This window comes from Sarcophilus harrisii, chromosome 2 (genome assembly GCF_902635505.1).
Source record: "Sarcophilus harrisii chromosome 2, mSarHar1.11, whole genome shotgun sequence".
Taxonomy (NCBI): Eukaryota; Metazoa; Chordata; class Mammalia; order Dasyuromorphia; family Dasyuridae; genus Sarcophilus; species Sarcophilus harrisii.
The window spans coordinates 73,739,069-73,766,522 of NC_045427.1; the positions used below are offsets into that span (position 1 = coordinate 73,739,069).

Below are 27,454 nucleotides of genomic sequence, written 5' to 3' on the forward strand. Positions count from 1 at the left end.
CGTAGCTGGGAAATTGACTCCGACTCCGGACCAATGAGGGACCTCAAAACCAGCCCGGATTAGCATAATAGTATAGAAACAAGGAAACTTTTCGGAGCTGTCAATCAGAGGCCAATCAGCTGACTGTCAGCTGGGACTAGGATTTTTAACCCTTCCCTGGACACATCCTTCCGGGGAATGTGGGGGGGGATGGAGGAAGAGCAGTTTTAATTAAAGGGAGAGGATTGATGAAAAGAGGGATTGGACCTGGGGGAGTCCGGGGCACACTACTTTCCCTTTGCTTTAAAATCCCAAAGATCTTCACGATTTGTGGATGCTGGACTCTCTTGGCTCTCACTGCCCATTTCTTTGTCGGACGTTTTCCTCTCCCTCTGTGGGAGCCTCGGGTCTGTTATCTACTCTGCCTGGGTGCTTTCTGAGCAGGCCAGGTGCCCCGGGGCATCCTGCTCCTGTGCTCAATATCCCTCCTCCTGAGCCTCGTCAACTTGAGCCCAAATATTCATCTGTTCGGACTTTGGAATCGTCTATGCAGTCTCAGGTCCCTCTGGCTTGTAAGAGATCAGTGCAGTTTGCTCACTATCCTCGCAGCTCTCCTGCCAGTTCCTTAGTCTTTCGTCCTTGCCTGCCTCTGTCTCCCGTTCTCTACCTGCCTATCCCTTGCCTGTTAGCCTGCTCACCTGGCTTAGGCTTGGGAATCCAGGCAAATACCTGGGCACGGAATGGGAATCGATAGGTTCGATAGGAGTAGGTTCAGGGAACCAGGAGGTGGAATTTCGACCTGGGTTCAGAATCTGCCGTCAGCCTTTGCAGTACCTTGGGGAGGATATAAAGAAAAGCCCGGTGCGTCAACCTCCTTGGTTGCAGCTTATTTTTCTCTTTTTTGAAAAACATTTCGGAGGAATCCCGGCCCCCGAGGAATGGATGCACTTAATGGGGCTGCTGGGGAGGTGTGTGTGTGTGTGTGTGTGTGTGTGTGTGTGTGAGAGAGAGAGAGAGAGAGAGAGAGAGAGAGAGAGAGAGAGAGAGAGAGAGAGAGAAGAGAGTTAACTCAAGAACAGCTCCAGAGTTGCAGTAGCTGAACGAAGAATGAGCTCCCTTCTAGACTTTGCCTGTAGTTTGGCCTTTTATTTACCACCACCCCTTTTCCTCCTTTTCCCTTTTTCTGCTCTCTTTTTTTCCCTTTTCCTTCTTCATCTCTTTTTCTTCTCCTCTATCTCTGTCTGACTCTCTCACACACACACATACACCCCTAGTGTAAGTATAATACAACCTCCGTTTATCAGGGTGTTACGCCCTTTGCTCTTTCTCATTTAAGTTAATTATTTCGTACTTGATCGTGACACGGAGGGGAGAAGGAGCCCCCGCCCTTATGTGCTTCCCGCCAAGGGTTAAATTGTAAACAGGGCTCTCGATTTGCCCCGGAATTGGGGGGGGGGGCTGAAGAGGACTTTCCCCCCTTTTGCTGCACATGCCAATAGCTAATTCAGTTTACTGGATCGATTCTTTTTAAACTTTATACAAAAACTCTGTTTCTAAGATTTTAAAGCGATAGGCCAGAGGAAGGCAGAGATTTGGGGATGTGGGGAAGAATCTTTTATAAAAGGGGACGTTGCCTTTGCAAGACTCGAGGCTCCTTTGGAGCTTTGGTTTGCTTAATTAATTAAATGAATTGAACGATGTTCATATTTATTTTACTTTTTCTTTTCTTTTCCTTTTCCTTTTTTTTTTTTTTTTTTTTGGCGTGTGGTGGAGGGGGTTTGAACAAAAATCTGAAAATCGAGAAAAAGGAGCGAGGAGTGAAAACCATTGTTGGATGCACTTGGTTTTAACCTCGACAGCGCCACCTTTCGGCAAAGGTCAGTTTAAATTGATGAGTGTCCAGTTTTGTTGATTCAAGGAAAAAGCTGGTGTTTGGGTCGGGAGCTTTGGCGGGTGTAGGGAAAGGGTTTGAGCAAGTTGTTTTGGGAGGGAATCGGGAAAGAGGCTCTGTGGTGGCTTACTCTGGATCCAGGAGTGCCTTCCTGCCTACCACCCATTTCTCCAGTCCCCTTAACGCTTTGTCATCAAAGGTGGGGACTGGCCGAAAGACCCCTTCAGATTCTTGTGTGTGTGATCCCTAGGCTGTGATGTAGTCGAGACCCAAACCTTTAAAACTGCCATCCCTGATTTCCAGCGGACTTTATGGCAATATCAATAGAATTAAAGTTACTTGTAATTCAGTGATAAATGAGATGTCTTGAGTAAGTAAGATTAAGTGCAGTGCTATAAAGTTGTTTATCTGAAAAGTAATTCTCAGAAACCTGACTTCTGACACTTAGTCATATATTAAACCAGCTTCTTTGAACATTGCACTTCAGAACGGTCTCACCCATCCCGCAACATACTTTGCTATTTATAACAGGGCCTTGGGTGTCACTCACGGTGCAGGACTGTAATAGGCCTTTTGGCATTTTCACTTGCCAAGTGGGGGCCAGTCTAGGATTCCCCCAAAATGTTTTGGGATCTTTAAATAAATCCACCAGAAATTCTCTTTCTTCAGAATTTCCTAGACGTGTATTTTCCACTATCAGGGCTGCTCTCTGTTTAATAAGGTTGCTATACAGTAGTACTTTGTGAGGAGGAATGAGCTGTGTCTATTAATTTGTCATTCTGACACATATCTGTGAAATCAAATAGCCCCCCTTCCCCACTTACTTTCTTGTTCGGTGATTTTATACCTAGTAAACTTAAAGGTTTGTATCATGTGACCGAAAGGTAAGATTTATTTCTTCCATTTAGGCTTTCCCTAAATAAGATAAATATGGCATGTCCTTTAGCATCTTCATATGATAGTGCTACAATTTTCAGTGGCTTCATTTTTTTGGCTCAAATGTGCTCATTTATCTCTTTATCTGAAATGATCTAAGTCACTTTACTGGTAATGTTGATACTCTTTAGCATTGTTCAGTATAGGAATTTTTTTATGCTAAGAGTTTGGAGAAATTATCCTCGTCCCTTTAAATGGCTGGAAGAGGCGTTCTATAAAGAAGCTTCACATAGAAACTCCTGAGTTTCCTGAATAAACTCTGTTGAAGACAAAGAGAAATCAACATTCCATGGACCCTCACAAATGCCACTGTCAGCAGTTGCTGTAAATTAAATCCAAAGATTCTGTATGTGTTGACGTGGAGCATTAACAGCAGTACCTGTACCATTTCATGGCATGGCTTACTGGTGGGCACCACTGTTAAGTGATCATGTATGCCCCTCTTATTTGCACAGCCTTTTTCTACCAAACCTAATTTCTTAAGACAAAGGCAACCTCATTGATAGCTTTTAGATGTCCCAGGAGTAGCCCATTCCTATAATGGGCATCTTCATCTTTTGCAGTTTCTGAGTTCATAATTTAGTTTTTTCACGAGGGATATCTAAACATTTACAGACCCTTAATAGCAGGGTTTCTTTTGTGACAACTGAATCCTGTCATTTTAATTAGCACTATTCAGCCTTCAGATTTTCCAGGCGGATAACAGGCCAAATTTCCTTAGGCTTCCTTTGCCTAATACTTCTTTCCCCGTATCCATGCCAATCTCATCCAAGTATAATATGATCTGCAACCCCCACCTCTGCCCTTTTAATATTCTCTTGCTATCTGTACTACAGGGATCTCTGTTGAATAATATTCCTTAATTGAGAATACCATGGATTTGACCTCCATGACCAATTCATACCAAAATGGTTTAACTTTCTGAAATCAGTGAATATTTACTGCAGGAGGTTGGGGGTAGCTTGCTTTCTTGGAACATATGTAAAAGCATGTGTAAGGCTATGAAATCTTAATATCTGAATACACAATAGTGGCTTCAAATAAGTACATACATTAGAATTCAACACAAAAAACTATTTGTAACCAAAGTTAGAAAGATTAGCACAGGTTTCAAGATGCAAGGATATATGGACTTGGATTTAACTTATGAGAATTGGTAGGTAGATAGATAGATAAATAGATAAAGAACAGTGAGAATTGAATTATCAAGTTGAGTAGACCCCCTACAACCTTTGTTTATCCAGCTTCTGATTTTATGGCAGGGAACTAAACACTGCTCCCTAAATTTAACTATGAAACCAATGGAATTGATTTGCGAAAGAATTGTTCAGAGTAACTGATCGCTCTGCCTAAGCTGCTCTTAGGTACAGTGTTAGATAAATCCTTTTAACAGTCTTCAGATCAGTTAGCAGGGTAAGTAAATCACAAATCACTGTTAGCAGATTCATGGAAGAAAATTAATAGAATCAGACACGATAATCTGATAAGGGTGGAATTGCTGGGGAAACAGTCTTGCCTCATATTTGAGGATATGAAACAATGGTCTGATTACTCCGAGTCGTTATGAATAGGTGAATTATGGGCTAAGTAATCATCAGAGTAATTCACCATTTATTAATTCTTTTCTCTTTAAGCTGTTCCCGGTTGCAAGTTGAAGCCTCTTTCCCTTTGAAGACACATCCTTTATAATTTTTATTAGAGGTAATTTATTATTTGCATTACCTGTATTTACTTCATAATGGAATATTTTACATTCAAATTTATGTAATGCATTATGCTTGAGAATATATTTCTGCCTTATTAGCATAAATAGTCACTTATCTCGTGAATTACTAACAAAGTTTATCTTAAAATATAGAGTTTTTTTATTAAGTGGAACACAAACATATGTACCATAAATTTTGATTTTCCTGCGCAGTTCGAGCTAGGAGAGGCAGGAGAGGGGTTGCAAGGATGAGAAGAAATCAACAAGAGTTTGTTTGGTGAGGGGAATGGCTACATTGCCTTCTCCCTTTCACTTTAGTGCTGGGGATCTTGCGGAGGGGTGTTCTGGGGGTGCATCCTCTATTTTGAATCCTAGAAGATCAAATTACACAATGGTTCTTACTGGGCTAACTTTGAATTCCAGTGAATGCCATATGTTTGGGGAACCCATGAGTCTTAAGGCAAGTTCAGTAGCAGTGGTGAGATTGAAAGGGGGAGAGAGGAATTTTTTTTTTCAGGGTCTTGACTCATCCTGGTGAAATCCAGCTGTTCAATATAGAATAAAATATATTTTTCTGTTTATTTTTCACAGCAGTGCCAAAGCTCTGAATTATTGCCAAATGAGAATTCTTGTTGAAGAATATATTCTCTCCCTTTATTTTTCTTTCAAGGTGTAAAATAGAATTAGGAAGCCTTCTTCTCGACTTGTGGTTCTGGGATTCTCAATTCCTTCTGACTTCCACTCCTTCAACTGTGATGCTGTGTATTTCTAGTTTTGGAGGTTGCTATATATGCAGAGTCTTGGTTTTTGACCCTGTACAATCTCCTTTTTGGTTTCTGATGGTACTGAGGATCATCTTGTGATTTTTTTTCCCCTCAATTAGTGTCTCATCTCGTTTCCCTTTTTCATTGCTACAACGTTCCAGTTTAGTGCTCCCAGAAATGATGATATTAACAACTCAACTGTACCCTCCTCCTGCACTGAGCATGGGAGAGAATGGGCTTACTTGCTAAGGCAAACCAAGACCGGGAAGGATACAAATCTAAGTGTAAGACAGATACTTGATTTGAGACAGGGTCACTGCATTTTGCATCATCAGGGCATGATAATAGCGGGCAAACATATTAGAGTTAATTTTAGTAACCACAGAATCCCCATCATTGACTGGGGGAAAATACCTTAAATTCTAGAGAACAGCAACTACAGACTAGTTTGAAAAGGGAAGAATAGCTTATCTAGTGTAGGCAGTGTGCGATTCCATGCACACTTAGGAGGAAATGATTCTTGGTTCTGTTCAATGTAGACTTTTGAGAAAATGTTCTACTGATATCACTTGAAATAGGGGTGGATATTACCACTATAACCCACTCTCTAGAGTATACTATTTGAGCCTTAGTTCAGCAAAACCCAGGCAGCAACAATCTTATTGTAATAATTATAATAAACTGTGTCTATACAAGTAAAATAGAGAATTGATCGTGCAGGAAATTCTAGAAATAAAAATCTCAAAAAATTCCTATTGAAGAAGAAAAGTTTTTTTTTTCCTCTTAACTAAATAATCCAGAATCTTTGACAATGCCTTTCTGATTATTGAGAGCCATAAATAGCCTAGCCAGATGTCTGAGGTTCCAAAGGAGACTTTTCAACCTGAAATATTCCATTTTGGTTGTCAATGTAGACCCAGCTCATTAGAGCATCTTCAGAGAAATCATTTGCTTTGTGTAGTGTTGGGATATGGCGGGGGAGGGGGAAAAGGGGGGGGAAAGGGAGGGGAGAAGTGGAGGAAGGAGGAAGTGAGACATAATACCTGTCTTCACTTATCTAAAAAGCTCTCATGTGGAAGAGAGATTAGACATGTTCTGTTTAGCTCCAGAGGGCAAGAACCAGGAAGGATAGGGGGAAATGACACATTTTAGCTTGGTGTAAGAAATAACTTCCTCACTATCAGAACTGACCCAAAGTATGGACTCAGTGGGTTTCCCATTTTGGGGGAGGGAAATTTTTTCAAGCAGAAAATGAATATTTTTTGTTCGATGGCTTCATCCAGAATATGTGGCTATATCTCTCTGATTAATTAGTTTTGCTGGTCACTAAAAGATCTTTCATTTTCCAAAGTAGGCTTTTGAACCTGAAGTTTTTCCATGTAGCTATCTACAACAGACCAATTAATCAGTTTCTAAATCACTCTGCCTTAGGTGAGGTTGATGCAATTGGTGCTTATCACCAGCATGTTCTTGGTGTAATTATTCCACTTCCTATCTGTGTAAACTTAAGGATTTCCAGAACCTATTTCCATGGTCCAAAATTAAAGACAAAAAACAACTTGAAGCAAATTAACAAATCGTTGTTACCTTATAGCCCCTAGATTTCTCTGTGTGACTGTCTGTGTGACAGATTTTTATTTTCTTTTTTAAATATCTTTTTTCTAGATCAGCAAGTTCCTTCACCTATGGGTAAAACCAGGGCAAAGAGTACATGTATACTCAATGTAAAGTTAGAAAATCATGTCATTTATATGTTACCATCTCCCAGAGACTCTTAAATGTTCACTAGAACTCATGAGCCTTGTTTTAGTAGAAAACAAATAATTATAAGATGGGGTTGTACAGAAAGGAGAAGATACTGATTTTTTTTTTTTTTTGTATTAAAAGATGTACATTTGCAACAAAAGGAATTCTCTCCTTCATTCCCCTTAAGTACCGGTACCTCAGGCAACTCTGTTCCTCAACAGCCTTCTTCTAATATAAATTTGTTGTTGAAAGGTCCATTTTGAAACCTTGTACTTAGTAAATAGTGTATTATGTCATGTGGCAGATGAAGAAAAGTGAATTCTCTTTTCATCTTTGTTAAGAGATGTATCCTGAAGAAAGGATGAGGAGTCACCTTCTAGTTCATCTTGGTCATACCCCAACTGGAGTCCCAGCTTCAGTTCAGTGTGCTCAGTTTTAGAAAAGACACTGATAAGCTGGAACATAGCCAGTAGAGGGAACCTAGCATGTTGAGAGGGATAGTTAAAGGCATTGGGGATATTTATCCTGGAGGAGAGAAGTCTTAAGAGAAATATAATAACTATCTTCATCTTTTCAAAAGTCTCACTTTCCTCATCTCTAAATGATAATGATAATCTTTGCACTATCTTCTTCAAAAGATTATTGAGAGAGAAATGTTTTCAAGGCTTAATGGCATTAGAAATGTGAATTAACATTATTAGTATTATATGATTCAGGAGTATTATTCGTGCAGTCAGTAATAACTCATGTTTGAATATTGCCTCTATATCTCTGCTCTGGAACTGTGGCGCAAAATCATAATAACAGTTATAAATAATTATAATATAAATATAGTTATGTACATAATATATAACACATATATAATATAATAATTATAAATAAATCATTTTTTATTCAGGGCCTTAATACTTACAAAGCAATTTTCCTTACAATAATTTTATGGTTTAGTGTAAATGTTATGATACTCATTTTACAAATGAGGAAACTGAGGTGCTGAGAGGCACTATAAGAATGTAAGCTCCCTCAGGGAATGGATTATTTCATTTATGTCTTTGTATTTCCAGTGCCTGTCACAGGAACTTAAGAAATATTTATGGAGTGAACAATTGGTTAAATGATTTGCCCACATCTGAGGCAGTAATTATAGCTCAAGTCACTTGACTCCCCGCCCAACTCTTGCTATTATATGATACTGTCTTTCTGAGTCTCAGTATCCTCATCTGAGAAATGGGGAGAAGGGAATAAGCAGTTATTATATGTCAGGCATTATTATGTGCTAAGCATTTTACAAACATCTCATTTAACCATCAAAGCATTGAAAAAATACCGATAGGAAAGACACATTTAACTGTTTTTTTTGTTTGTTTGTTTGTTTGTTTTTTTTAAATGAAGATCCAGTCAGGTAGCATGTATATAAAGTGCTTTGTACAAACACCAGCTCTCATTGTCAGCTGTATCATCATGAGTACATATAGTTCAATTGGCCTGTTTCTAGGCTGAGATGATCCTTGTATCTTTCATTCATCAACCTACCTCACATCCCCGATTCAGCCTTTGTGATTGAATCTCTCTTTTCCATGAGGGGACAGGATGTGATGGAGAGAATGATCCTTGTTTCTAGGAAATCATTAGGTCACCGAAACATCTCCCTGTTCAGAACCAATAGGGACCCTCCCCAGGCTCTCAGCATCCCCACACATCCCTTTTGTCTTCTGGACTCATATCAATTTAGTAAGATGGCTGAGTCTTTTGGTCACAGACACTACCATGTCCACATTGACACAATCTTTTTTCAAATCCTCAACTAAAAGGCCTTTTTTTTTTTTTTGCACAAGGGAACTTGGATGGAAGATTTCTGTTTTTGCCTTTTTGTAGTCAAGTCTGCAAACCTCTGCTGTATGTAGGTGTAGATCCCTGAGATGGTTGTTATTGAGAGAGGAAGATCAGAGCAGCAAAGAGCAGGGATGCTCTATTATTGGCTCCTAAGATTGAGGCACAGTCCATCTGGCCACTCTACAAACAAAGGGGGGAGTTCCCTGCCCCTCTGCATCAGCCCTGCTCCCCTCTACCCCCCCCCCCAACCATTGGATTTCTGCCAATAGAACTCTTCTGTTGGAAACTTCTCCACTGAGAGGATTCAGCAATATTAGGCAAACAGGCCCATGTGAAAATGGTATCATGGCAAATGAATAAAACAAAGCTTTTGAAATTAGTCAGTGTTCTTTTTTTGAAACAGCTTTTGAGATTTGGGATTTCTATTTGCTGTTACGAAATTGACTCTTGTGGAAGGGAAACATGTCTTTGCGGGCTCTCTTTCACCTTCTAAACTTTAACATACACAAAAATCCTTTTAGTGTGTGCAGCAAAATGAATTTATTCTTTTCACTTATGACTAAGGATAACTGATTGAGAGAACCTTGAATTCAGCATCAGGGTACGTGAGTTTTAAGTCTTGTTATGTCACTAATTAGATTGTAATCTTTGACAGTTTTTCCCCTTCTGTCAGCTGCACTTTCCTGTTCCATAAAATGGTGTGGGGTGGAGGGGCTGGTGTTAGACTGAACGGTCTCTGAGTTCCTGACTCTCCTGCTTATTGGACAAATCATTAAACTTTCTTTCTTCAGTTTTTCATCTGTAAATGCTAAGGTCACTTCTAGCTCAAATATTCCATGACCCATCCAAGAGGAACAAGGTCCTAAGACTATCACCCTTTTCCTTTTCTCTTTTCCCCCAAATATCCTATCCACATGCATACGCACAGTTATACCTATCTTATGTATTATATATACATATATCTCATATATTTTTACATATATATTTCCTCCAAATGTTCTACACACAGGTATAGATATATCTAGCTCATATATATATATATATATATATATATTTGTCTCTATATATCTGCATTCCTCCCACATATTCTATATACACATACACAGAGAGACACACATATACATATAAAAGAGAGAGGAAGGGAGAGAGAGACAGGAAGAGAGAGAAAGAGGGAGAGACAGACAGACAGACACATACACAGATTGATGTTTTCTAACAGTCAGTCCTTGATAAACACATAGGATCATAGCTATTTTGTAGATTAGATATATTAGATCTAATAATTTAGATATTAAATATATTTATCATAGATCATTTTATTAAGCACCTAAAGAATTTTAGCAATGATCCAGGCCAAATCCTTTGTTTTCCTGAGGAACAAACTGAGATTTAATATAGAAATCACTTATAAGGATCATAGAACTAGCAAAATGCAGAATCAAGATTCAGACCTTTTTTTTTTTCTGATAGAAGATCCCAACCTCTTTCTACTACATTTTTCAGCCATCCACTTACAGTTTCCTGTAAGATGTGGCACCTTGGAACCACATCATTATGGGATGTTTAATCTGAACATAAAGGGAACTCTCCCCAAGCTGCTGAAGTCAATTTCCTATTGGCTTTTGGAGCCAGTTATATCAACCAGCTTGCCTGCCTTCTCCTTTTGTGGCATGGAATGTGCCCATTCCCTGGGCATAGCTGGTTGCTTGCCTAGCATAAAGGCAGCTGCCCAAACTCTGTCTAGTTTGTTCTAGGATTGCCAATAGAATCACAGAATCATAGGTCTGGTATCAGAAGGAGCCTCAAAAAACAACCAATGCCTTCATTTTATAGGGGCTAAAATGTGGGAAGTTTGAATTGCCAAAGATCATACAAGTAGGTGAAGTGGATTTGAACCCCAGTTTCTGGGCTTCAAAGCCTGGGATATTTCTGTGAATTCTCTTTCAGTAATATTGTTCAGAGGACTTGAGAGGAAATTAGAATATTTTGGATCCCAGATATCCCCAGGCAAACTCACAGAGAAGACAAGCTTACACAACTTTGCCCATAGGCTCAAATGAAGTTGGCTTTCAATTTGAGGACTGTAGAAACAACATCATGGTGGCAGGATTCAGTTTAGAGCACTGAGCAACGAATAGAAGCATGTTGTGGAAAATCATCTCCTATGGGAGCAATCTTTCTAAATGTAGGCTGCCTATATGAATGGATGAAAGATGTCTGGCCTCAGGTACAATTGTCTTATTGCTGAAAAGCAACTATCCTGAGGTAGTTGTTGTTATTCATTCATTTCAATCATGTCTGACGCTTCATGACCCTGTTTGGGGTTTTCTTGCCTTATGCCTGATCCTTCCTGATTTCCCTGGCTTCCTTTCAATCTTTATTCAAATCCTGTTTGATCTTTCTTGGTCATTCCCTTTCCCCCACCCTCCCCACACCAAGCTATTGCCTTCTCTCTACTCTTATTTATACACATGCATGTGCGCGCGCACACACACACACACACACACATATATGTAATATCTTCTTTGTATATAGTTGCTTTTATGCTGTCTCTCTTTATGTCCTTCTCTCCCTTCCCAGATGTGAACTCCTTAAGAGAAGGGACTTTTTTTTCTTGGTATCTATAGCCGTTAGTACAATACCTGATATAGAGTAAATGTTTAATAAATACTTTTTGACTTGACTTGTTGATTTTCTGGGCCCCAGAATACAGAACTAAGATGTAAAGTTGCAGAGAGATGGATTTTGACTCAATTTGACATAAACAATCAGCACTTTTAAAATACTTTAAGGTATATAAAGCACTTGACATAATTTTATTTGATCCTCACAAGAAACCTGTGTAGTAGGTACTATGAACATTATTATCCCCATTTTATAGATGAAGCAATCAAAGTTTAGAGGGTTACCTATCTAGTAAAGATAAGAGGCAAGATTCAGGCCCCCATTTCCCTTGTCTCTTAAACTGGATTTTTTTTTTATATTACATGTCTCTCCCAAGGAAAATCCCAAACCCCAACTCCCTAACATTTAAACTTTTCCCAAAGTAGAATGGGCTGTTTCAAGAGTGTGTGGGTTCCTTATCCCTGGGGTCTTATGATAGAGATTGAGGGGACTCTTGCTGGGATGGTTGTTGAGGCTCTGGTTGAACTAAATGACCTCTAAAGTTCCTTGCGAGCTTAGAGATCTTCCAGGTCTCTGAAAAACAGATTCAAACAGAAAGTCAGTGTCAGAGAAGCAAAGGATTTCCTATGAGCCAGCAGTCTCTCTGGTTTCTCTTTATGTCATCATTCCTCTGAAGAGATGTTCATAGATTTGAAAATAAAGGACTAATATAGTTCTGTTGCAGCTTTGTGAAGTACTGTCTTTAAAAAATTGACCAGAAAATAGGACTGGTCCATTCAATATCCAATTGCTGACCGTAGCAGATGGCATGGACCTAGTGGGATACTTGGACAAGAAGTTGAAGTATAGAGTCCAAATCTGTGATATCACATCTTAAGGATGGGTCTCTGTAAAATAGAAGTGACAAAGCTGGTCTTCAGCAGCCCCTCTCTCTTTTTCTTGGCCCCTCCTCAGTCTGTCAGCAACAACTACAGTAATAACAATAGCTGGCATTTGTATAGTTCATTGAGGTTTGTAAAGAGCTTTATATGTGTGATTTCATTTAGACCTTCACAATAACTCTTTGAGGTGGGTGCAATTACTAAGGTGCATTTATTAAGAGCTTATGTGTATCAGGTACTATGCTAAATGCTAGGGATACAAATTCAGATAAAAACATAGTCCCTGCTCTCAAGGAGCTCACAATTTAATATGGGAAACAATATGGAAACAACTCATACATTCAGTAGAAGTAGAAGATAATTTCAGAAGGAAAGGGGAAAGAGCATTAGCATTTTATAATATCTACTTTGTGTTAGGCACTGTATTAAGTACTTTACAACATTTGATCCCCATTACAACCCTTTGAAATAGGTGCTATGGTTATTCCCATTTTATAATTGAGGAAACTGAGACAGAAATCAAATGACTTGTACAAGATCACAGAACTAATAAGCATGAGACTGAATTTGAACTTGAGTCTTCTTGATTCCAGATTTAGTGCTCTCTCGGTTGTACTGCTTCATTGAACAGTTTTGATGTGACTATGAAAAGTCTCCCGCAGAAAGAGGTATTTTGGCTGACTGCCTCAGTTTCTTTTAAGGGAGAAAAGTGACCAGATGAACTCATCTACTGGGATGGAGAAAGGCCTCCTCTCCACAAGTAACTAAGATGTGCTAGGTTCAAAGATGATATTTAATGAGAAAATACATATGAACTTATACAAAAGGAACTAAGTGGAAACAGGAAAACCATATCCCCAGTGATACTAACAATATCAAATAGAAAGAAGAATAACAAACTTGCTTGTCCCTAAAAAGCAAACAAAAAAGTATATTTCCTTTCTTTTCAGAAGTGGGGGACTACATGTTCAGAACATATACTATAGGCTTGAATACTGTAAGTTAATTTTTTTCAAATTGATTCCCCATTGCTATCTTCACTTTCTTATTTTTATTCATTCATCTGTCTGTCTGTAGTCTGTCTCTCTGTCCATCTGTCTATCTATGTCTATCTATCTGTCTATTTATCTATCTTATTGTCTCTCTCATCTGTCTATTTACTTACAAGAAATTGTTCACTATGGTGGGATTTATTGGGAAATGAAGGTGCTATAAAAATAAAAGATAGAAAAGTTAATTTTTATAAAGATATTTAGAGAAGGCTAATGGCAGGTTTAAAGAAAAGCAATCCTAATGATGGACCCTGTAGCACTGATTAAGGGCAATTATAATGATAATAAATGGATGACTTGTAAATATATATATATATATGTACATCTGTATATCTGTCTGTATACACACATATATACATACAGCATGTAATATGTATGTAGTTATATGTATATCAAATACTTTTCAAGTACATGAAACTTTATACATCTTTCTACATTTGATCTTCATGACAATTCTGTGATACAGGGAATGTAAATTTTATTGCCCTAATTTTATAGATGAAGAAATTGAGACTTGGAGAGGCAAAGTCATTCATTCACCTGAGGTCATGCAGATGGAGCATTGGTAGCACAGCCAGGTCTCAATCCATGACTACTAATCCAGTGTTCTCCCTATTAGATCAGGCTATTTGGACTATGGTCCTTCCTGGTGACTCCTATATTATACCACATAGGCAGTTTTTTTTCATTTATGCATAAGCACATTTTTACCTTTTCTATTAAAGAGCCTGATGGATGAACAAGTGTAGGTGCAAACCATTGCAATAAAAGGCCATGGTGGTGTCTTTGTAAGGAGCTCTGCACTCTTGCTCAGAGGGGTCAGAAAACCTAGATTCTGCTCTCAGCTCTATTCATGCTAACACCTGGTACGTAGTAAGAACTGAATAAATAGTTGTTGATATGACTAGCTAATTGTGTTAGCTCATTCAAGGCATCACTCACTGGTCTGGCTTCATCTGTAAAATGATAGATTGGACTAAGTTCTTCTTATTTTCTTTATCACTTCTATAGTTCTATGTTTAATCTCTCATCATTCACTCCTCTACTTAATTTTACACATATGAAATACAGTCTGGCACAATGGGCTGAAAGGACTACTGTCTCTGTGGTCAGAAGGACCAGGGTTCAACATCTGTCTCTGATAAATATTAGTTGTGTGCTTAGAGAATAGTGAGTCCTTTCTCAGGGTCCCAGGCAATTCTCTTTACCTATAAATTTAAGAGCAGTTGCAAGATGGAGTTTTCACACACAAATGAAATCACAGGTTCTTCTCAGGGGAAGTGAGGTAGTCACCATAAGTGATGCAATAAGATGGCTAGACATCTAGAATGTTGGAAACATATGAATCCTCAGGCATCATCAATCCATTCTTTATCTGCATTAAAACCAAACCAAAACAAAACAGTTCTGTATTACTCTGAAAGAGATAAGGTGTTCCCTCAAGTATAAAAGAATGGAGAAACTTGGCAGTATGATGTCAGCAAGTTTGTTCTAAACAAATCCGAGCTTTGACCTCTAATTTATAAAGAAAAGAAAATTAAATCCTCAAGTACATAGTAAGAAAAAAATAGAATTATTTTCTCTTGGTGAGTGTAATTAACTGACATCCAGTTTAGAAAAAAAAAAAAAAAACTATCTACATTTATATTGTTCTTTAACATTTACAAAGTACATTGACCACAGTGAACCTTTCATCACTGTGATAGGGAGAGATCACAGTTGTCATTATCTCCATTTTACATATGAGGAATACAGTAGAGAAATGAAATGACCTGTCCATGGTCCTGTAGTGTCAGAAGCAGAATTTGAGTCCAGATCTTCCTAACTTTCACGTCCAATGTTATATTCATCATGTACCAACTTACGAGAAAATAAATTTTATGTATGTATGTAGCAACACAGGCCATCACAGTAAATGCCATCCCAAAGTGAAACTTTATTTAATTTCTCACTATGTTCACAAAGAGGATTTTAGGGAAACCTTTTTTTTTTTTTTTTGTATTTTTTTTTCAGAACCTATAGCTTAGTCTCTGAGTGAGGATAATCTAGAACATGGGAAATATATTATGCTAAGTCCTATTTTTCTTTTAACCTAGGACAAAAAAGGAAATCACTCTTTTATTGCCTCCTCAAGACATAGCAGAAATCAGTACTCATCTCTCTCTGTAAAGTAGTGGAATAAGTAGTATTGATTAGGCATCGTGAAGCCTGGGTCCATTTGGCTGTTTAGTCTTTTACATTTGTTTCTCTATGTTCTCCATGGTCACTTTCAAAGGAGCTGGCTGATTGTGATAGGATCCAATTCCCTGGTCAAGGTATCAAAATGTACTTTCAGTTCTATTTACAGTTCTTCCATCTGCCATCTTGGAAAAAAAATGTAGCTGCTGTAGGAGAAAAATGTAGTTTAGAAAAATCTGGATTCAAATCCTGGCTCAGCTACTTACTATTTATGTGACCTTGAATGGGTCATGTCACCTCTCAAAGCAAGCCTCAGTTTCTTATCTAAAAAAATCAGGGGTTTGATTTATGATTTCTATTGTGTCTTTAACCTCTAAATCTATGGTCTTAAACTGATCCAGTGTGTTATATTTCCTGGGAGTTTCAATGACTTGCATAAGATCAGCTCCACCTACAGAGGTTATAGAAATGAAGATTATCCTGGTGAAAGACCATAATTCACAAGGGTGTCCTAATGTACAGCTCACTATTGTTTTCTGATTGTTACTACACAGGTGGCATTGGGAGTGGGCATTTCCTAGGCCCTTTTTGAATTTTTTCTTTATTATTTGATAATTATATTTCAATTTTATACAGTCCTATTTTTTTCCATTTAAAAATATGGTTCTTAGTAGTCAGTAGACTTCATCGGAATACCAGAGAGACTAGTGGCACAAAAGGTTAAAGAATTCCTGTTCTCTTGGAACATAGACGGACAAGAAGAAAGTCAAAACATAAATAGCTTTTCATGGAACAAAGATCATTGGCATTTTTCTCCAGCATTTTCTGTATACCAATCAGAGCAGGAGACAAACACACACTGTCATTGAATCCCAAACAATGGGAGGAACTCCTTAATGCCTTTTTACCTGTTCTCTTTTCAGCTTCCTCGCCTCCAGACTGGCCATGGTAGCTGAACCCAAGGGTTCATCTCTCTCCTCCAAATCTGTGGGCAGAAAAATGATGAGACTCACTATACTCAAAAGTTCTCAGACCAATGAGTGAGCCATGAATATAAATATACTTATTTCCTTTTGCTTCCTACCACTTTCCTACTGTTCCTTGGAGGAAGTTCTGAGGCTTAGAGAGAAGGAAAGAAAAAAAAGAATGTGCACATATCAAAGTGACCTTTTTCTCCAACTGTTGTGCAGCACACAAAACTAATTAACAGTTTCTAATTGGGTTGAAGGCTGGTTGTAATCCGGAGAGTCGCTCTGTGAGGATGACACAGCCCACAGAGTTCCCGCTTGCTTCTTGCTCAGTGACTTCTGTATTAAATTTGCTTAGTTCACAGGTCACCAGCTGAGATTTCAGGCTGGCAGGCTTGCCAGCTGCACCTGGGCTCTGCAAACCAAGCTGCTTTCTTCTGTCTCCTAGGTCAGCATCCATCCTCAAAGAGGATTTAGGAATCATGGGATATTCAAGTTGGGAAGGACCTCAGAGGGCATTCGAAGCTTCTGTAGTGTATAGTAGGACAGAAATACCTATCATGATTAGTGGCCATGCAGCCTATACTTGAAGACCTTCCAGTGTTGGGGTGCCCATTGCTTCCCAAGCAACTCACTCAATTATTGCTAAGAAATGTTAACTAAACTAACAATCTGTTAGCAAAATCTGCTCTCCATTGTTCTTAGTTCCTCCCTCTGAGGTCAAATAGAAAAAGTCTCATTTCTTGTCCATAATGCTAGTCCCTGAAGACAACTTTTTTTTCTCTTTCTTTAAAAAAAATCAGTAATAATACCTAACATATTTATGTGTCTGGCACTGTGCTAAATGCTTTAGAAATATCTCATTTGAACCTCACAATATCTTTGGGAGGTAAGTACTATTATTATGCCCATTTTACAGATGAAAAAATTGAGGCAAATATAGGTTAATTGATTTCCCCATAGTCATACATCTAGTAAGTGTGTAAGACTAGATTTGAAGTCATATCCCATCCTAGTGCTAACTAAACCATCTAACTCTTAGATTTTTTTTTGTTATTGTTGTTACAAAGAATAGTTTATTCTGATAAAAGAAGAGGGAGGGATGGGTACATTGGGAAATAAAGGTGATATAAAATCTAAAGATAGAAATAAAAGTTGTTTTAAAAAAACACAAATATTTTTATCTTTTCTTGGCAAAACATCTCTAGGTTCTTCAGCCCATCTTTGTATCATTTTATTATTTGCTCTTCCTACCCATCAGCAGCCTAGTCACTCTCCTCTGGATGAAATACAATTTATTGATATTCTTTGAAATGGCCAAGCCCTTGAGGTATCGTCATCCTGGATCTAGATAGGACTGGAGTACTACAATACCAGGATCAGCCATTTCTAAAGAATTCTCTCTGTCATGGTTTGATGATCATTTGCTCTTTCCTCAATGCTTCTCTTTGACATAACCTGAGATAGCATAATTCTTTTGGCTGCTATGTCTGTCCTAGGTGAAATGAGATTCTCCTGGCTCACCTCATAGGAACAGTGTCTTCATTTGAATATGAGTAAAAACAATAACCCAACGGTATAGCTGTCAGCAAAACTGAGGATGTGGAGTGGTAGATACAGCAATAGAGGCCTTAGTGAGGGGCATGGGAAGTTAATACTTCCTTATTCTGAAAAGATGCATAAGTTATCTTGTAAGCGGGGGTGTGTGTCGGGGGAGATGAACGTGAGGTTCACAGAAATATGTGGTTAGCTTCCTCCCACACCAGGAAAACCAAACTGATTAGGAAGACTTGCTTTTTTGCTTCTTTCTTTCTTTCTTTCTTTCTTTCTTTCTTTCTTTCTTTCTCTCTCTCTCTTGCTTTCTTTTCTTTCTTTCTTTCTTTCTTTCTTTCTTTCTTTCTTTCTTTCTTTCTTTCTTTCTTTCTTTCTTTCTTTCTTTCTTTCTTTCTTTCTTTCTTTCTTTCCTGTTTCCTCCCTCCCTCCCTTGCTTCCTTCCTTCCTTTCCTGTTTCCTTCCTCTTTCCCTTCCTTCTTTCTTCTCTCCTCCTTCCTTCTCTCTCTCTCTCTCTCTCTCTCTCTCTCTCTCTTTCCATCTCTCTTTTGTTTGAGAAAAATACTTTCAGCGGTATAGACTACAACTGCCTCTCTCCCCTCACCTATTTCAAGATAGATGACATGTCCTTAAATGTTAGCTAATCTACTTCCTACAGATACTACTGAATACCTGTGTAATCATGGGCAAGTTATCCTATGGACCCCTACATACATACTACACACATGCACACAGACAGGCTTAATTCTTTTCATCTATTAAATACTTTAGACTGGATTGTATATAAAGTCCTTTTATCTTAAATGTTATATTCTTTTGATTTTTCTTCTAAATAAGAAGAAACTGTTCTACTTTTAGCCCAGTCCTAAGGGTCTATGTTGTCTTGACAAGAATTGATGCAAAATAACACTTTAATTATAGTGATCCTGGGTCTTGCCTAGCTTGTGATGATTCTCACTGGAAGAAACTTGGATTCTGATTTATGGGGTTAACTCAGTTAAGACTGAATAATCCCAAAATGTAGGATTTGAAAGGTAGAATGGTAGAATGGAAAGATAATTGAATTTGTAGATAGAGAACCTGAGTTCAAATTCTAATTCTTTCACTTGGAAAAGTAGTTTTTCCCTTTCTGGGCCTTTAGGTTTCATATCTGAAAAAATGAAGGAGCTGAACCTGATGCTACCTAAGGTGGCAGCTTTGTGATGCTGGGAATCCTTTCACCTTATTATAATACTATATTAACACTTTCAGGATCTGTGGTTACTTCTTTTTGGGGTCTTGCCTCCATTGAGGTCTATTTAGACCACAGTGGAGACTTTTCATGACCTATTTTAGACAAAAGCATCCAGTATCTGGAGGATCTAAATACAGTTTTCTGATCCTGACCATCTTTGAACTGAAGGAGACTAATTAATGACAGATGCACACTCCATTTGCTAAGTCTTTTCCAGTCTGGTAGAATTCACTAGAGTTTGGAATACAGGAGCATAAGCCTTCTACAACTTGGGTCAGATCTATGTTTTGATAAGTTGTCAAAGGATGAATTGAGTAGAATATTAAAAAACAAACAAAAAAATCCATATCTTGTTGTGTTAAGTCCCTTTGTGTATACTTTTTTCTTTTGATGGTCACAACAGATTCCATAAGAGAGGCCATTTTATGCCCTTCCAAAACTTAGAGGGCAAGTTCCTTGCTCCAGATCACAAAGCAACTTAGTAGAAGAGTGAGCCCTGGAGATGAGGTCCAGGTCAGCATACTTTCCCGTGCACCACACTGCCCGTAAAATTCTGCTGCATTGACCAAACATGGATGAGCTCTGAAAATGAGCAAATGGATAAGGATGGGGGAGTGATCAGTATCTTAAGAATAAAACCTTTAAATTGAAGTGGAGGCTTGTTGGCAGTTGCTTGGGCAAAAGCATGTGCAGAGAATGTGTTATACATGAGACAAAAAACCTCGAATGTTTTGGCAGGAATTCTCACCAAACAAAAACTTTGACCAACAAAACCAACCAAAGTGATTTTTCTAAAGCTCTTTCCTGCTCAATAAATCCCAGTGGCTTCTGATTACCTCTCAAATCAAATATACACACCTCTGACATTTTAAAGTCCTTTTCCACATGGTTCGGATCTATCTTTTCAGCTTTCATGTGAATTATTCCCTTTCATACATCCTAGAGTTCAGCCAACTTTACCTTTTCGTTTTTGTGGACAATTCCTATCTCTGGGTCTCCCCATGCCTGAAAGTCATTACTATTTCATCCTCACTTCTTTTTAAAAAATCTTCCTCTCCACTTGAATAGTATTTTATTTTTTCCACTTCCTCTTAAGATCTCTATTTTTCTCCAAAGCTCAGTTCAAGTGCCACTCTCAACAGGAAGCCTTTCCCAATTCACTTAGCTGTGAGCACCCTACCTAATTAATCACTTTGCTATTTAATGTCTATCCTGAATATACTTAATATCCATACAGGTTGTCAACTCCTTGAGGGCAGGGATTTTCATTTAGCTCTTGACATACCGAATAAAATTTAAGAAATGTTTGCTCCTTGAATGATTAAATCTATTCCTGAGCAGAAATTTCTACACATTTTAAGAAGTGGATAGTAACCCTATTTCATTTGGAAGTGGTTACCAGTGAGGAGGCACTCCCTTCCATTCCTTGGAAATAAAAAGTATGTTGTACATGCTACTAAAAAAATTTGTCTAGCAAGTTTTACTTTATTAGAAGGTTGTTAAGAAGGTTTTTCTGACATCAAGCTCAAATTTACCATTTCACATCTTTCCTCTATTGGTTCTAGTACTACGTTCTATTAAACAAGCAGAACAAATCTAATCCCTTAGTGTTTTAGTTGAAAACAATATTCCTAACAATTTTTAAATTATCTACAGACATGTAGAACATTTCAGTAGCAGGGATCTATTTTTGGAGAATTGGGGAAGAGTCAGTAGGGGATAAGGGAATGCCTGTCAAGGAGGACCATTCCATATCGAATGCAAAGTATTTTTTAAAGATGTTAGAATTTAGCCTTATATTAAAGTATAGTGGGGTTTGTGATTTTCTGTATCTCTGGTAATAGGACCATATCTGGTGAGATGTAACCCCTAGATAATGAGTTAGAATGGGAAAAGACACATAAGTTCAACTTTATCCTTTTACAGAGTAAGCAACTGAGCTCCAAAGAGGGGAAATATATGTCTAGTGTCACACAGTAAAGAAGTAAAGAGCCAGGACCTGAGCCAGATACTTTGACAATAAAGCCAGTGCTATTTCTGCTGTACTACAGACTATATCTTTAGGAGGTAGCTTTAGAATTGCTGTTGGCAAAAACAAAAACAAAAACAAAACCCACTTTGTGACCTCATTTGGTCTTTTCTTGGCAAAGACACTGGAATAGTTTGCCATTTCCTTCTCCAGCTCATTTTACAGATGAGGAAACTAAGGCTTTAGTGATTTAGTGACTTGTTTAGGGGATCTGTCACACAGCTAGAAAGTGTCTGAGGTTGAAGATCAGTCTTCCTGATTCCCGATCGATTCTATTCACTGTGCTACCTAGCTGCCCAAATTAGGTGGAAAAAAGGTCATTCTCTAGTCGACAAATTCTCTGTTGGTGAGTCACTCATTTTAGATGGTTATTTCTAATCACCTCCTTCCTCCTCCTCCTCCCATTCAAGCCTTCAACCTCTTACAGTGCCTTTTGTGCCCTGGAAGTCAGATTGAAAACTGATATTTGTCATGACGACAATTTATAATAACAAGAATATATATTATAATCATCATAACATATCTTTACAGAATTTTAACTATTACAGCACCTTATCTCACTGCAATTTCATAATAACTCTCTGAGATAGATAGTGTATTATTGTTACCCACATTCTCTCAAAGTGTGAACTCAGAAAAATTAACTGATTTGTCCAGTGTCACAAAGGAAGATCTTTCTCCTACAGTATGTGAACACAGGGCTCAGGTTCAAGGCCAGGGCTTTTTTTTTTTTCACTACACCAGGGTGTCCAAATGTTGGAGTCATTTTCGCTACTGAGCCACATGAAGCATACGTTAGGAAATTTGCAAATAGCAGCTTGTTTTTTTTTCCTGGCAGAATCAATAAATTTGCATGATACATATTAAATGTTTAATTAAAACATGATGCTAGCACATTTGCACTAAGTTCTCAAAACACCTTGGAGGTGGGCCTGATAACCAATGGTGCTTGTGCAGCTGCCAAGCAGGCCCCCGTCAATCTGCCGCCAGGCCCATCCACCGCAGTGGTTCCCTTTCTAGCTTGTGCTACTTTGCTGATATTAAAGCTGCTTAATTTAATTCCACCCTCCCTCCTTTCCCCCAATATGATCTGGCTTGCTTCAGAGGTGATTTCTTCAGAGTGATTTTTAAGGATGCATAAACTCCGACCTTTAAAAACATAGCCACCATACTCCTTCCCACTTTAATGCTCTTTGTAATTCATCCCTTCCAATCCCCCAGCCAGGGAGGAAAAAAAATGTGGACTGTTCAGGGCCAGATGTGCCTTTGAGAAGCAATAGGAATCTAAAGAGCAATTTAAAACTTAAGGGTAAATCACTTGGAGACACATGGCTCTATTTTTTTCAGACTGAACTCTGAGAAAAGCTTTGAGTTAAAACAAACAATTGCCCATATTCCTGAAATGATAAAAATGACAGATATCTAAAAAGACAATGGAAAATGACTGATAGATGTAAGAATGATACCCAGAAAGATTAAACATGGAATAACAGTAATCTGCATTGTCATGTATGAACTTCAAAAGATGTACTGGTCTCTACTGATAATGAAGATGGACAATTGTTTTTGCAATGATATCCTTTAGATGGTGAATGAACCAGAAGAAGTCTTCTAGAATGCTAGCAGGGTCTTCTATTGATTGTTTATAGAAGACATTATCTACACTCATTGACTCAAAGATTCAATTGCTTAGGCAAGGATGTTGTGGCAAAAATGATACTTGACCTGTAGGCTGGGATGGAACATCAAGAAATTGTGCTTTCCACAAATAAGGAGAGAATTAGGCAAATGCCAAAGCTTGAGTATCATTATAAGTTTAAGGAGGCAAGGAATCAATTCTTGGAATGGTTCAGTGCCACAGGACTAGGGATATGAAAAATCCAGCCTAACTATAATGATCCAGAGCAATCCCAAAGGACAAATGAAGCATACAATCTACCTCTAGAGAAAGAACTGATATTGTCTGAATACAGACTGAAGCATTCTCTCTCTTCCTCTCTCTCTCTCTCCCTCTCCCTTTTCCTTTCCTCCTTCCTCTCCCTCTCTTTGTGTATTTTTCTGTCTCTGGCTGTCTGTCTTTGTTTCTCTGTGTGTTTGTCTGTCTGTCTCCATCTCTGTCTCTGTCTCTCTGAGTTTCTCTCCTGTTAGAGACTGACTCCTTGGTAGCAGGGAATATCTTTTTAACCTTTCTGTGTATGTATTCCTACTACTCAGAACAGGGTAGCATAGTAGGTGCTTAATGTCTCTTTCTGTCTTTCTGTCTCTTTTTTCCCTCCTTCCCTCCTTCCTTTTGTACTTCCTTCCTTCCTTCCTTCTTTTCTTCCTTCCTTCCCTCTCTCACTTCCATTCCTCTTTTCTTCCTTCCTTCTTTCCTTTGTTCCTTCATTCCTTCTTTCCCTCCCTCCATCCTTCCCTCCCTCCCTCCCTCCTTCCTTTGTTCCTTCATTTGTTCATTCCTTCCATTTTTGATCTTCTTATGCAAAATATTTAATATGGAAATGTTTTACATGACCACACATGTATAATCTATATCAAATTGTTCACTGTTTCAGGAAAGGGAGAGGAGAAGGAGAGAATTTGGAAGTCAAAACTTCAAAAATAAAAACCCAAATGTTAATCTATTTTAACATATATTTGGGGGGAAATAATTTTTTTTTAAAAAGCCTAGCCTATGAGATATTTTTGAGATTTAGTGGAAATATTGTACATAAATACATATGGATATATGTACATAACTGTTTGCATGTTGCCTCATTCATTAGAATGTGAAGTACTTGAGGGAAGGGACAATATTTTTGCCCTTCTTTGCATTTGTAGAGCTTAGTTAAATATGATCTTAATAAATGCTTGGTAGATGTCTTTCTGACCCTTGATTTCTCCTTTTGTCAGTGTGGAGGTAGAGAAAAGGACTGATCCTTTTTAGTAAATTATAGACTTTTAAAAATATTGTGAGTAAATTTATTTCTTTTGAACTTATATTAGGGTTTCATTGCATTCTAGTACCAATCCTGAAATATTTGAATGGACTAAGTTAGGCCTGGCACATACAAAAGTGACGTTGAGAAAGAAAGTTTCCATATAGTTAACCGTTTTCATAGCAGCAATCTATATAGTAGCAAAGAAGTGGAAATAATGTAAATGCTCATGGATTTGGGGAATAAGGGAAGGAAAATCATATTATGTTTAAAATAACTATAAAATATAAACCAATATTAATACAAAATATTTATTACTTGAATGGGAATCCATAGAGTAAAAAATTATCTTAATTATAAGGAGATTTTAATGTTCTTCTATTAGAGCTATAAAGATCTAATATAAAAAGAAAATTAAAAAATAGAATAAATTGTTGAAGAACTAACAAATCAAAAGCCTATGTTATCTTTGAATGGGAACAACAAAGAATATACATATTTCTTAATGTCACACAATAAATTTATAGCAATGTGTTAGACACATAGAAATTATAAATACATGTAAAAAAGCTATATCATAAAAATGACAATGCTATTTAAATTAATTTGTAGATCTGATATTTTACTCAACTAGCAAAGAGATGCTTTATAGAAAAGGGTAAAATTATGAGAAACTTAATTTGAAGGAACAAAAATTCTAGAATCTCCAAGGTAATAATGAAAAAAGAAGATGAAAGTATAATGAAAGGAGAATAGCATTTTTAATACTCAAAAAGCAGTAATCATCAAGTATGATACAAGTTAATTAATAGAAGTTACAATAGAAGATTTAATTTAAGCAATAGAAAAGTAAATTAGTGGAACAGGCTAGGTAAGAATAAATCAGAATCAACTATATTCATTGCTCAGCAATAAATCTGGATAAATAATATAATTATAAATAAATCTGAAAACATAAATTATTTTGGGAAACAACTCCCTTTACCCCTACCTAGAAAACATTTTAGCAAAAATTAAATGTGGACCAACATTTTAGGCCATTTATCACAAATAAGCTCAAAATAGATATAATAGAAGTGTCATTTTATTAAAAACAAGCAAATATAAAAAAAGACTCAGGTCATGTTCTTCACAGCTATAAGTAGGAAGAAAGTTGTTAATGAAATGAGTTAATGAAAAAGTGATCACAAAAGTTAAAATAATCAATGTTGATTACATGAGATTGAAAAGATTTTATATAAACAAAATCAATACAACTTGGATAAGAAGTGAAACTATGGATTCAAAGAAAATACTGTTCACAAAATCTCTTTGATAGGAATATGATATGCAAGCTACATAAAGAAACAAAACAAATGTATATGAACAGGAGTCATTTCTTAATATTAACAAACATATGAGAAAATGTTTCAAAATACTTAAAAAGAAATTAAATACAAATTAAAATAACTCTAAAGTTCCATTTCCTACCCAACAAATTAGCAATGATGACAAAAGATGGAAAAAGACAGTCCAATACTCTGGAAAGATAGAGACACTAATGCATTCTTGGAATAATCATGAATTGATCTAACTATTCTGGAAAGAAATTTGGAATTATGCTTTTAAAATGAAGGAAAAGTCCACACTTTTAATTAAGAAGTTGGAACCAAAAAGAAAGGTCCCATGTGAATCAAAATATTCATAGGATTTTCTTTTTTATCATATCAACAAACAGGAAATGAAGCCTACCGATTGAGGAATGACTAAACAAATTTTGATACAAGAATGTAAGAAATGGTGCATATGAAGTGTTTACAAAATAATGGGAAGATTCATACTAACTAATATACCGAGAACCAGAAAAAATGGAAAACAATAACATAAAGACAACAAACAGAACGAACCAACCAATCAACCAATCAACCACAGAAATTCAATGTGATTATAATGAGTAAACTCATTCCCTAAGAAGGAATAGGAAAATGTATCTTAGTCTCTTTGTAGAGGTACGAGATTATGATTTTAAAACATTTTATATACTGTACTCTTAAACTAATTTGCTGTTTTGATTAGTTTTGCTTATCTTTTTTTCTCTTTCTTTTTATTCTTTCTATTTCAGTGGTCATCAGGAGAACCTGCTAAACTTAATATACATGATGAGCATTACAATGAGAAATAATACAATATAATTGACTTACAGTCAAGCAGATCTGAGTTTGAATCCTGATTTCAAGAATCACTAGCAATGGGCAAATCCCAAACTATCTAAGTCTCAATTAACTCATTTATCAAATAATGATGTATGGAGTTTTTGTTGTAACTGGGTGGCATAGTAGATAGAGTACTGTTTTTAGGATCAGGAAGATCTGAGTTCAAATCACTGTCACCTGTTTAGTTGTTTAGTTGTATCTGACTCTTTGTCACCCCCATTTATGTATGCTTGGCAAAGACAGTAGTTTTACCATTTCCTTCTCTAGCTTATTTTACAGATGAGGAACTGAGGCAAATAGGGATATGGGATTTACATGCAGCTAGTAAGCATCTGAGAACAATTTGAACCCAGGAAGATGAGTCTTTTTGACTCTTGTCCCAGCATTTTATTCACTCTGCCACTTAATTAGCTGCCCATGATTTTAAATCCACCCTTACACAATTACTACCAGTGTGAACCTAGACAAATCACTTAACCTGTATTTGCCTCTTTTTCTCATCTGCAAAATGGGTGTTAATTTACCACCCAGTTGTGAAAATTAAATGAGATAATATTTGTAAAGCACTGAACATAGCGCCTGATATTTAATAAATGCTTATTCCTTTCCTTCATTCTATTTACCTTATTTTACAAACAAGTGGGAGACTCCAATGAGGTGGTATATGCAAGGAGATTTTTAAGTATTCAAGTTCTGTAAAAATGCCACTTATCTTAGTATGTCTGGGATTTATTTTTTGTAGTCATAACTGTTGAATCATTCTTCCATGTATGTATGTGCCATGAGTCATATTCCACGGTTAAGACCCTGAATCTTTGGACTGAGTTGCTATCTCAAGTTCCAAGGGAACATAAACTTTAAGATTAGACTCATTATTTTTCCTCTTAAACAATCTTTGAGAATAATCACTCATTGATTAAAACTATTTTTTGCTTTATTCTTGGCTACACATTATGAGCTTTATGTTATTAATAT

At 37.2% G+C, this 27,454-nt stretch overlaps 1 long non-coding RNA gene across 1 annotated transcript; it reads left to right on the forward strand.

The window, feature by feature from the left end:
- The first annotated feature begins 1,739 nt into the window (after positions 1 to 1,739).
- Positions 1,740 to 27,019, forward strand: LOC111718676. The gene is made up of 4 exons (XR_004232646.1): positions 1,740 to 1,856; positions 4,441 to 4,507; positions 26,005 to 26,275; positions 26,389 to 27,019. It is a non-coding gene; the product is annotated as an uncharacterized LOC111718676 (long non-coding RNA).
- The last annotated feature ends 435 nt before the right edge of the window (positions 27,020 to 27,454 follow it).